This window comes from Clinocottus analis, unplaced genomic scaffold (genome assembly GCF_023055335.1).
Source record: "Clinocottus analis isolate CAN_PGR_092001 unplaced genomic scaffold, fCliAna1.0.p SCAF_12, whole genome shotgun sequence".
Lineage (NCBI taxonomy): Eukaryota > Metazoa > Chordata > Actinopteri > Perciformes > Cottidae > Clinocottus > Clinocottus analis.
The window spans coordinates 10,689,232-10,702,570 of NW_027175843.1; the positions used below are offsets into that span (position 1 = coordinate 10,689,232).

At 37.5% G+C, this 13,339-nt stretch overlaps 1 long non-coding RNA gene across 1 annotated transcript in view; it reads left to right on the forward strand.

Moving 5' to 3' along the window:
* The first annotated feature begins 4,490 nt into the window (after positions 1-4,490).
* Positions 4,491-13,339, forward strand: part of LOC137783287 (uncharacterized) — a 79,069-nt gene continuing 70,220 nt past the window's right edge. The window contains exons 1-2 of the long non-coding RNA XR_011077321.1: positions 4,491-4,779; positions 5,322-5,378. This is a non-coding gene — a long non-coding RNA (uncharacterized lncRNA). The remainder of the gene's footprint in view (positions 4,780-5,321; positions 5,379-13,339) is intronic.

Here is a 13,339-nt window from a genome sequence, read left to right on the forward strand (position 1 = left end):
TTTGAGAGCATCTGTGTACATGTGTTCAGAATCACAACACAATCGATGAGACAGATGCATATTTGTTGTTTTAGTAAGACATATGCTGAAAAATGTTCTGATTGACGTTGCCGTGAAAACAATCAAGTACATCTTCCTTTTAAAACTTATTCTGCATTGACATGAAAATATGAATCAAAAGGTCAAACTAACATGTAAATAGTCATGATGGCAATAACTCATTCATTCCTGCCACCTTGTGTCATGTGTTTTAAACTGCCACCCTATTTCTTCCTGGCCAGCTTTTCACTCAGGAGCATGTTTAAACAGTCCATTTTTATTAGCAGGCCAATTTTAGCTTGTGATCATTTTATTTTAGCTCATTGATCATTTCAGACAGTGTAAGATAATAGGGCTGACACAGAGCCTGACCAGTCTTGATTGCTTGACCCTCTTCATTTGCAACAAGAAACTCATTGCAGCTACAAAGTTGCTCTGCGCCATCACATGACCCTTTTCCCCTGAAGATAGACCGTAAACTATCGGTGAGGTCAATTCCCCACATCTTCTATGGGTTTTGATAATGTATGTTTACAGAGACGTGACCTCCTGGGCCTTGTAATGCATCAATGTGACATCGACAGTAACGCCTGATTCCACCGCATGCTGTTTGAGGTTGACCTCTGACAAGAGCCAAACAGGGAAAAAAAATGGGACATCAATAGGACAATGTTTGGATGTTTTCACACCATTGGGAGGTTGTCCAGTATACATAACCTGCACACATATGTGCATCATCATAAATATTATATCTCCAAAGATCTCTGATATGTGCTAAAAGGAATATTTTTGATTCCATAGCACTGACTCATTTCTTGACAGTTTGTACCCCATAAACAGAAAATTATTATATTTTTAATATATTATTATCAAGTTGGCTTAAAAACATTCAGTTATTCATTTGGCTTTTTTTAAAAATGTATGTAGCACAAATAATTTCATAGAAGAATGAAGGGTCACACAGATTTTTTGCCATTGTAAGTATTAACACACAAGGTGGCAAATAAGGCCCATCTAGATACAATTCATATTTGAAATTACCTTTCAACTCTTCAATCAGGATGTTCATACTTTAATTTGCACAGCATTTACCTTGATCTCATGCTATTACATGAACAGTTCAAAGAAATACTGTATTTGTATTATGTGAAAACAAAAGATACACTTTGTTTTTGTTATGTCCAAGTGAAAAAAAGGATTACATCTGGATTGCTATCATGGAGACACTAATTGATTTTCAAGGATGACAAATGACAAACACAGCCCCAGTGCCAGGGTAATTTTGAGCAAGCGATGAAAATGTACAGTGGAGCTGTCCCAAGGTTCATAGTTCTTTTCATACTCATCTCTCACATGTGCATTCGAGGCCACTTGACTCAAATTTATACTGATCTTTTATTTATACCCAGAAAAAATGGCAGATAAGAAACATAAGTGTTCTTGATATTGTGTTTTGTCATATCTAGCAGCCAAAGATTGAAATCCTGCGAAACAATTTTCTGTAGAAATGAAAGAGCGTGCCCTTCTGAACCCCGGAGGAAAATAACCCCACGGTGCGGAGCAGAATATGAAACAGAGGCACAGAATAAGTAAAATAGACAAGTGCACCAGGCTTGTCACTTTTCCATTTGCTGCCCCCGAGTGTGAGCACTTCAAAATTCTCCTCATCTCAGCGAAGACCTTCATCGTTATGCTCTATCTACTGTACTGAATACAAAAAAGCACCATATCAGACAAAAGTAATAAAGAAGGGATTTTTAAAGATGTACCATGTTTCTGTCCATCAGGAAGTATGCAACAGGAAGAACAACAAAGTCATAAATATCTTTGTGCATTGGAGACGATGTGGAAAATGTTGAGATGAGTGTCACAGAAGCAGTTTAACATGGTTTTGATATCAGACATCACCATTGGCTCTCGACAGAAGCATCATTACACAGTAATAAGAGCACAATCTCCTTCAGAGAAGCATTAAAATCAGATTAGATTATACAAGAGCTTGGCTTGATGAGCTGCAAGGGATGATGGTTCGCGAGCACTGGATCTCTGGTTATTACTGTGGCGCCTTAGCTGCTTGGGCTTGAATTGCCACATGACAAAGTTGATCAGTTTTTCACAAAAGGTCATCAGCTTCCAAGAAATTAGTTTTTAAAATTCAAGTCATTTGAAATGTACAAACCCAGATGGATGGCTCCCCCCACCCCCCTTTCCCCACATTCAATCTGTCAGATCACGAATGCATGCCGCTGAATATACGATGCCAGCAATAAACCACTGTGCTGCAGTTTATACCAGAGTGACATTCAGGGATCAGAGAGCATTGTCATTCTCTGTCCTATCTTGAACTCATTACACCACTGAGTGATGACATCTGTTTGAGCACTCTTACAGTTTGACAATTACTATTGCAAACAATCAACTGTAGTACCTTAATTTAAATAATAAACTCTAAAAGGACATATGTGACACAGCCTATACATGTTAATATTTACTACATCATATTACTAAAAACAAAACAAAAAATTGAGGCTCTATTATATACTGAATTATCTCCAAATACAGTAATATGATACATTTAGGCTATTCTTACTTTCATTGTTCCTGAACATACATATTTTTTGTTCTTGACAATTGATATATTGATTAGTTTTATATAGTGTCAGCAGAGAACACGCCCTCGGAATCAATAACATAAAAACAAGGTTAGCCTAAATTTACAAGGCCTGTCATATGCAGGATGATAATTCAATTATAGTGCATAGCACACAATATATGTATATCTCTTTGTTTTCTTGTTTTTTTGTAACGAAATATTGCATATTTATGTGCTCAAGAAACCAAAAACCTGAATAGGGAAAAAAATGGAAGGCCGAGACAAGACACCCCTGCTACTACCTCATGTGGAAATCATACAAAGCATCCTGCAGCCAGCAGGTTCATTTTATAGCTTCATCTATTACCACACTGTCATTGTTAATTGTCTTCTTTTTACCTCTGCAGGATTCTCCAAATTGGTCCTATCGAATGTGACAGGAGGAAGAGCATTAAGCATCTGACAAGATGATATCTAAGTTCAATTTCCTACTCCTCACCTGATTTATACCTGCAGCAGATCATTTTCCTTTCTGTCATAAAGACCTCTATAAATCAGTGGTGCTTATGGAAGCACTACAGAACAGGGTCTCTGGATTTGTATCCCCTGTGTTTGCTATTAGGAAGCCATTACAGCCACATTTTCCCCCTTCAAACAAAAATGATCAAATCTAATACTGGCAAGATTAGAGAGATAAAGAGAGAAACCGTTGGCAGAGCTGTTCAACACAGCCCCCCTATCTAAACAATATGCTCTAAACTCAATAAAAACAGGGCTTTTTGCCGGTGACACCATTATCCATCTGTTTGGACAAAATTGCTGTATCATGGTATAAATCTGCGATACAAGTGACACATCCTCTAAAATAAAAGGGAACATTAACTGCTCTATCTTCTAGAGGCCATGGGACTAGCTGGCTATAAGCTCAGTCAAGTGTGATGGCAGTTATACTGTGTTTTACTAGACTGCAGACAATTATACTTTGCTCCCCTCCCCTAAGAAGACAAACTGCCATGGCTTCAGCTGAAATGATTTCAAATAGATTTTCCAAAATGTCTGTCGCCAGATTGCTTCCATACATTATTTCACTTAAATGGAGAGAAAAAAAGGGGGAGCAAATCCACAAATCAATCACAACAGCCCACTTCACCAGATGGAAAGACGAGAGCTTCCAGTGTGTGTGTGTGTGTGTGTGTGTGTGTGTGTGTGTGTGTGTGTGTGTGTGTGTGTCTCGAAAAACCTACAGAGAAGGACAGTTATAGGATGTGCACAGTCCTGCCTCTTCTATTATGTGTCTCACTCATCTTGAAGGATGACACAGAGTCTGTACTTTCAGTGGTGAGCTGGCAGTGCTGTAAAAGTGGAATAATGTTTAATGAACTGACCTGCTGACTTCTGGCAAGTTCAACAACTAGTTCATTCAACCAATCATGTGTAATCCATTAAGAGGAGAGGGACATACTATTATTTCACATGACATGCAGCACACACTGCTTTGATAAAAGGTATAGGCCGTGAAAATAATCCAGAATTGTATAGGATTGCTGAACGTGTTATATTCTACAACAGTTTCTGGACACAGGGAAGATAAGATGCGATGAGAAGGGCAATAAAAACATACTAGGTGGAAATAGGACAAGGGCGAAAACGTGAAATGTTTTTAAAAAAAGTATATCATTGCACTTTCACTGACCAACATAGGTTAACATCCATGCATCTAGTTAAACAAGCAGTATTTGCATCTATTTTTTCTACATCCACGTGGAGAACAAATGTAGACAAACTTTGGCGTAGTGATACCAGCTAATAGGAACGCTGCGGTTCAGCCCTCCATCCAGTCAGGAAACGACTTTTTACACACAAATAGTGCTCACGCTAACGCCACCTGGCGCGTCATCATCTGACCTCGTCACAGTGGAGAAGTTAGCTCGCTTTTTCTGGGATGGTGCGTTAGTTAAGTCTTCGATATTGCTCACATCACAACGTATTTACGACAATGACATTCCACGGACGAAAAGCAAGTTGCAACCTTGTTTTTGAATTAGCTAGCGCGTGAGACATTGCTAACGGTGCCTCGCTCGAGCCAGCGAGGGCAACAGCTAGAGCAGAGAGGATGCAGGGCTTTTCACCTGGAAACCACTTAAATGGTAATTTAACTGAACTAACGCTGTACTTACTGGTGGTTAATATAATAATAATAATAATAATAATAATAATAATAATAATAATAATAATAATACTGCAATGTTATTTTCAGTGCAATTTGGAGATACTTGAACCTTAAGCATCTCCTTTTAATACTACTTTAACACGTGATACTTAGCTAGACTTTTGAACATTTTGAACTTCTCCGCCATGGACTCTGTTCTGAGTTTGCTACACTGTAAAGGATTAAACTACCTAAAGTATTCAAAGTAGCTTCAGTTAAAATTATTTCCATCTTTACGAACACCATTTAAATATCCTTTACATGCTAATGAATCAATAATATTGGTTCAATAGTATATTATTAAAATATTCCCAGCAATTGTTCTCCATTTTGATGCTTAAGTATGTTCTGTTTCCAATACTTCTGTACGTTTACTTTTATTGGATATTGACTTTTACATGTTATTGGATATTTATACACTGTGGTATTGCTTCTTTGATTTGAATACTACTTCCCCTATTGCATTTCACCCTCTCTTAGTCGAGGAGCGGGAGCCAGAGAACCGACTGAGATTCTGAGCCTGTGGAAATGGCAGAAGTAAGTAAGCACACATTACTTAAACTTATTGTGTGTTTGTTGCCAAAGGTATCACCATGGGTTGAGGCTAACTATTCAGATGCTTCCCTGCTTGTTCAAATGTAGCCAGTTGTCCTGTAAACGTACAAAATGTAGGTAAACTGTACGTACATTTGAGGCGGAGCATCACAGGCTGTGTTCAAACTGTGTATTTGCTTTAGTATATGCTTCAGACAGATATTAGCACCTCATGAAAAAAAATGCAGCACCTCATTCATTGCAATAAGACAATGTATACTCCTACTTACTATACTGTACTGTCCTGAACTTTACTATTATATACTATACTGTACTATACACTGTGTAGTGTAGATTGATCTATTTTTCCTTTGAGATTTCCTGGATTGAGTTTCATCCTCTTACTGGTACCTAAAGCAGCACAACCACAACATGTTGCAATGTTTGTTAATTTCTGCAGTTTTGCTTGTGATCTCTCTTGTGTGTTCCAATTAGTTCCCAGATTTAGTTCAAAGAGAAGTGAAAGTGTAATAAAAGCAGAGCTAATTGACAAAAGAGTCAAAACCAGTAGCAAACTAACAGCAGACAAACTGTCTAAAACCACAAAGACATATGTCAAAATGTCCAAGTGCACTAATCAATAGAGTCAACTGACCCTCTCTTTTTTTATTTTTATTTTTATCCATACAGACAATATAAGCAGAGATTGTTCTTGAGTTTAAACATACATGCTTTTTGAACAGATATGTGAAAATATAGATAGTTATAGTTTTAGACTACCCTGTGTTTTATTGACTGCAAATTGTGCTAGCGTAACTTTATGCAAAGTGCATTAGGAAGACTTACGTCTCTGGTTTAAAGCGTGGGTAGGGAACATTGGAGAGGCAGCAAGAGTAAGCGAGATAAAATCTTTTTATCCAACCATAAAATCCAGTCCAGCATTGCCGACTCTTTTCCAATGAAAGTAGCGAGCAGCTCCAAGCTCCGAAAGTCACCAAGTTGGCAAAACGGACACTCTGTCCCTTCAGGCCTCTTCCTTCAAGCGCGAGCAGGTAGACAGGTATACAGGCAGTCCAACGATTTCATCCTGAGACTGCCACAGATAATGGATTTTTTTTAAATGTTTTTTTTTGTTGTCGGAGCATTTTATTTATTAATTGCTGTCGATATTTAAAGATAATTTCAACTAATATAACAAAATCCATTCTGGAATGCATAACACATTATATACTGCCAGACCAAAAAAAAATTGCCACCTGGATTTAAATACTACTGCCTACTGTTCAAGCCTGTGGGGGAAGTGCAATGATCTGGGGTTGCTGCAGTTGGTCAGCAATGACCAAGTCATTCCATCAATGGATTTTTTCTTCCCTGATGCCATAGGCATATTCCAAGATGACAATGCCAGGATTCATCGGGCTCAAATTGGGAAAGAGTGGTTCAGGGAGCATGAGACATCATTTTCACACATGGAGTTCAGACCTTAACCCCATTGAGAATCTTTGAGATGTGCTGGAGAAGGCTTTGCACAGCGGTCAGACTCTACCATCATCAATACAAGATCTTGGTGAGCAATTAATGCAACACTGGATGGAAATAAATCTTGTGAAATTGCAGAAACTTATCAAAACAATGCCACAGCGAATGCGCGCCGTAATCAAAGCTAAAGGCGGTCCAACGAAATATTAGTGTGTGTGACCTTTTTTTTGGTGGCGACTTTTTAGTGGTAGTTTTAGTGGTGTGTGTTCACTGTGTTCTCATTCTGAGATATACTGATGTGAGTGTTGGTCTGGGCATGCACTGCCTAAGACTGACTGAGTCCATATTATGAATATCATATGAAAACTTTATCAAGACATACCATACTTGTTAAGTTGTTACATTGAAATGTAGAGTTAGTGTATAACATGATAAGGATAGAGCTAAAGTAGTTTTTCCACAATGCACATAAAAAAATAAAGAAGCTCCTTAAAGGAGGGAAATTAGGAAAAAATAGTAGATCTGACATGACAGTTCACAAAATGAATGTATTTTTGGGATACATGTTGTGATTATCTTGATGACGGTCCATCTTTTGTAATTCAGTTTGATTGACATCTACTCTTGCACACATAATATTTCACGTTATAAAATAATGGAACCTAAGTAATTTACGCCTTTTACTATTATTGTGTTGACTTTGTACAAAGGCCTTGACCAAGGTTGAGACTCCAGCACCCTGCAACCCTGGAAAGAATTCATGTGTAAAGGAAATGATTGAAACAAAGAAAGAACATCCCAGAGGACATGTTGCCAGTCCGGTTTTTGATTGGTGCTGTTTTATACAAAAGTGAAAGAAAAAGCTTAATTTTGAATAAACCAATGTGCGTACAGTAAATTGAGGTCTGCTTAGACGCTGTTCAAACAGACGTATCAATCTCGGAGAGTTGTAAAATGACACAAGCCATACGACACATGCACACACCTTGTGCTCACAACAACTAACTTTATACTTTAAAAGACCATTCAGCATTATAGTCATGCACATTTATTACGTTTACTCTAGATGGCAAACAGCCATGCATGACTCAATCCATCTCCGTTTTGTGCAGATAGAGTTGTGTGTGAGATGAATATATGCAACAAAAAAACTGCCACAAATGTGCAAAAAATTTGTGCTGAATTGAAACAACAGATAAATTAAAGAGCTGCTTCGTTGATTTCCATTCTGTAAATGAAAGAATTACTGCCTCTCTTGGTTCCTTATTTTTCTTTGTGTCTCTTCCATAATGTGTCTATTAAAACGTCCGAATGAAGATGTACATAATCTACCTTCATTTCAACCATTATGCGTTTGACCCATGGTTATTGAAAAGATACTATATTTGAATATAACTATAAAAATAATGAGGTTAATGCAGCACAATTACAGTGATTTGAAGATTTAAGACTTTGCCCTTTTGCAGTGATGGAGAAAAAGTAAAATGCATTGTTTATGGGATTTATAAGGCTGTTGGAAATGTGATAATATGCATTAAAAATATCACCAAGAGAGTCATTTATAACCTGCAAATGACAGTACACAGGGATATAATCTATATTCTGTGTATCTAATACAAAAGGAAACCTACTCTTGCTCCCATAACTGAATTAATTTGAGTTTAATTATACTTTTCTCTCACCAGGAGTGCGAGAAATGCCATGCAGTGACCCACTCTCTGTAAAACCCTCCTTGAGGAAGTCAAACCAGCAGAGCATTTTAATCTCTTCTTACAGCCTATTTTATCTCTATAGACATTCTCTTATGTAATTCTCTCTTCACACCAGTGTTTATTTGTCTTTTCTTTTGTGACCCTGTTTTGAAACACTGCTAACAGTTAAGACAAACCTTTAAGTCAAAGTAATGAATTAATGGTACATTTAACAGTGATATATATATATATATATATATATATATATATATATATATATATATATATATATATATATATATATATATATATATATATATATATATATAAGTATGACATAGAGTCTGCTCTTCTCTTTATCCTGATGACAGCAAATAGTATAACTTTTGAAATGACTATGAGAGACTGCCTTTCATGCACATTTAGATTAGATCTGGTAACCGCATTTACTAAAAATGCATGAATTCAGTTTAAATTCTGGAATTTCAACAAGTAGAAAAATTTTCAGCAGAGTCAAATGCACTTTTTAAATCTTCACGGAAAAATTTCTTCAGAAACCATACAAATGGAAGTAGCTATTGTGCCAACAAAACATCTGTGAGGGTGGCAGCACAGAGCGTAGAAGACAGCAGCTCTTAACAGCATTTAACAAAATTGAAGTTCAGTTCTTATGTGTTTATTACATTGCCAACAGTATGACAGCCCCCAGACAACATTCATGAAAGTAATTATCTCAATAAAGCATAGGTACAAAAACAATCCAGTGCCTCTTCTTTGTGGACATTAGCCTGTTGGCACTACTGTGCTGTAACTGTGCGCTAGATACTCCTTTACATGGATATTCCCCGTTGCCAACCGTAATTAATTGCTTTACAGTCTTCGAGGCCATAATGCTCATCAGTTATTAATTAGAAATTCATTTCACTGAATAAATAATGCTCATGATTGATGATGAAACTTGTAATTAGGTTCTTGGAGTAATGCACAGGGGAGAAAGCCTTTACACTTGAAACCAGGCTATTAAATACTGCTCATTTAAGGGACCGCTATACCTCTTGTCATAAACCCCGGCTGCCTCGGTAGCATCTGCATTCAGGGAGCAGGAGCATAAGTTGTTATTCACACAGGTTATGTTGGACTACCTACTCCAACAACAACTCAAGATGCTTTATGCTGCTGAGCTCTTTTGTTCGAGAAAACTTAACCATTCAATCACTGTGTCAGTATCAGTGTTGGGTTAGAGCAGCAATGACCTCTCATCAAGTTCAAAACAAAAGCGCACAATGTTTTCACCAAAGGCAACGCAGATGAGGTTATTACTAATCGGTGTCTTTTCAAACATATAGTGTGGTTGCTATGTTACAAAAATCTCAGGGGTCCTTCAAAGCATCATATAGCCTACAGTCTTTTTAAATGACGAGAGAGAACTGTGAAAACTCAAGCCATCTATGGCTCACTATTGATTTTACACAGAAGACCCAACCATTGTTGATAGCCTCTTTGATATATTTTCTTGCAACCACCGGTCCCTTTGGAGTTTTGTGGAAAATAAACCAGTCAATATCCACCTATTAGGATTTCTTGATCTGAGCCCATAAACCTATGGTGTACAGTGTTTCCGATGCTCATTGCCTCATAACAGCAGAGTGGCCAAAAGCTATTACTTTCGGAGAATGAACGATCAACAATTTAATGGCTTTCTGTAATATTCTACTTTAAGGCCAATTAACACGATTGACCAGCAGTAGAGAGGGAGGTTCACCGTGACGTCCTTCAACAAAAAGACGGAAGAAAAAAAGACAGCAGCTGATGATGCTGTAGCCTCATCAAGCATGGACACTACTACTGGTCCTTTTCACCTGTCATCAGGGATGAGAGTGAGCAATGGTAACCCCCCTCTCCTCCCAGAATATGCTCTATTAGCAATTTATAATGGAGATCAAGAAGTAGTCAGTGGAGAATGAAGACAACTGTCTGCACCCATTCCTAATTGGCTTTATGTTCTCTTTCTGATAAATGGTTTGCAACTACCATAGAGTCCCGTGGATTTTATTGCCCTAATAGGACTCAGTAACTAGATTTACTAACAGATAGCAGGTCAAAAAGGACATAGAGAGCAAAAATGTTAATTAATATCAATAATGGCCAATTATTAGTTTGACAGAGGGATCTAAGCTAGCTGTGTGCTCTAATGACTCTGAGCTAACTTGAAGGGAAACACTGGCAAATTAGCATAACTGTGTATGCGCTCTCCATGGAGGTGCCCAGCAAACATCTGTTATGTTAGAAATTCAAATAGAATTCCTATTAGTAACCCTAGCTGTGGTTGCATAATCAGTCATTCTTCTCTGGCCATTTTGGAGGCACTAACAATGCCCTTGTGACTGGTGGAACTCCTCCCTTTGGGCTTTCCAATCAAATTTGGCCCCATGTGGACCAGGTCCTAACAACAGACGAGGCAATGTGGACTTCTGAGGGGAGCTTTGTGCTCTGACAGGAGCTCAATCTATCCACCCATGACACATGACTGAAGAAAGGAAAACTGTTATTTATTTGAATACAGCAGATTGAATTAAGGAATTAATGTTGAAATATGGCTTTTTGACCTGCTGGGATGAAGCTACTTATGTTCCACTGCTCTTTGTGTGTTTTTACACACATGCAAAGTGTTTTTGAGGCTATGGCTTGTTTGCAACTTGTATTCATGCCATGACTTCTACTTCAGTACTAAATAATTACATCGTATGAAAGAACATGGTAGACAGGAATGTATTTATTCCTACTGAGGTCATCTGAAGACAGCAGCTTCTGTAGGAAATTAAAAGAAAATATTATGCTATGTAATTGATTTTCTATTTGGATCAAGTAATGTTAGTTCTCCATACCTTATGGGGATTACTGCATTTTACTGTATGGATGTTTGCTCTTTGTTTGTAATCAATGGCTCTTGGTACACAGAATAAATGCACTCAAAGACAAAAATCATCAACACCCAAGATCTATCCTTAATATCTGTATACAATGACATAAAATATTAATTAAATTAAGTTGCAGACATTACTGAGTTGGCTTTCTGGCCGCTCTGTTAAGCTTAATTTTTTCATACCGACTCTGGTCTGCAGGAAAATGATGGAATAAAGACAGTTGGACATTTTCATGGCCCTTTATTCTTCTGCGCACCTTCTCAATACTACTTATCAAAATACTTCGACTTGATGTTTTGGCAATATTGTCCTTGTTACATTCATGCCAATGAAGCAGATTGAATTGTATTAAATATTATTAACACATCAAAAACATCTTTTTAATGTTATGTTCCTGGAATTAAAGTGTGCAAACTATTTATCGCAATAAGATATTGATTACCCATTTTACTCCTGATTTACACTGACTATTTCTTTTTGCGACTTTAGTGTAAGACAATTTTCACCGACTGCACTTTGTAGTTTGTCTGCTTTTTGTTAATATGCTCCCTTTGTTTGACGTTCAGTCTGAACTTATTCTACCCTACAGTATGTTTTCTATCATTTAATTTAGTCTTTGTCACCCCCTGGGCCAGCTGCATGTGTAAGAAAAAATACTAATAATTTCTCCCTGTATGTGGTGGGGATATTTCCATCTAACCTTAACTTCCCAAGCTGCCTGATGAGGGGTGGAAACATGTAGGGTGCTCAGTTTAATGTCACTGCATTAATTCTTAAAGTAATATTACCCTCCGCTATCTGCAAAATAGTGTGAGACTGCTGTCACGACTTACAACTCGGTGTGACCTTCTCTGTTATAATCTGAGCATGTAATTCCCTCTAGTGTAATGTCATGTTTGATCAGAGGAGCTACCAGTGTCCTGATCTCAGCAGTGCACAGCAGGAGGTGTGGCGAGTCAAATAGACAACCAGAGGTTCCTCTTAAGGGCAAAATTGACGCTGTCTGCATATTCTTTTCTCGCTGTGGTTGGCCTTGTGGGATAGTTACATATTTTTAATTCTGGAGCCGTCAACAGTGCGGTATTTGACAGAAAATAAGTGTCATTATGATTTTTTCATTTCACTAAGAATTATTCAATTATTATTATTATTATTATTATTATTATTATTATTATTATTATTATTATTATTATTCAATCATGTATTTATTTGGTTTATGATTTTTGCTCACATTTCTTTTTATACTTTTTATAATACCTGCACCCTAAATTAATATCCGTTTGTTAATAATGAAAAAAACAGCAAGAACATATGTTTGGTGCACAGGGCTGAATCCAACAGATTTGGGTACAGTATACATGACTGGGCGACTCCATGGTTATATATGAAAAAGCTTCAGCTTTACGCTCCTCTCCATTTCAAAGCCTCCGGTGTATAAATTTAGTTGATGGTTTTGTTTCTCTTTCTTAATCCATTGCAGTTGGATTCCTCTTTGATACAGTTCTGTTGTCCCCCAAACAATTGAAGTGGAGACAATGGAGGCATAATGATAGATCCGTGTACCCACCATCTGTAAGAGCAGCTGCTCCCTTGCATCTGTACAATATGCTGGAGCGGGGAGCCTCAGTAATCTGCATAATAAGGAGAGGGCTTATCTCAGTCTAGTTAATAATCACAAGCAATCGATGCACTTCATTCCCTCACTCTTGACTGATGAGAAAAAACAGCTAAGTTTTGGTATGTTTGCCGTATCCTCAAGATAGGCAAGGGTCACGGCGTAATGCCAAGCTGTTGATTTTGCCTGGAGCTACAGATTTAGTCTGCACGCTATTTCATCTTTTCATGAATACCATAATTACAGCAGGACGCT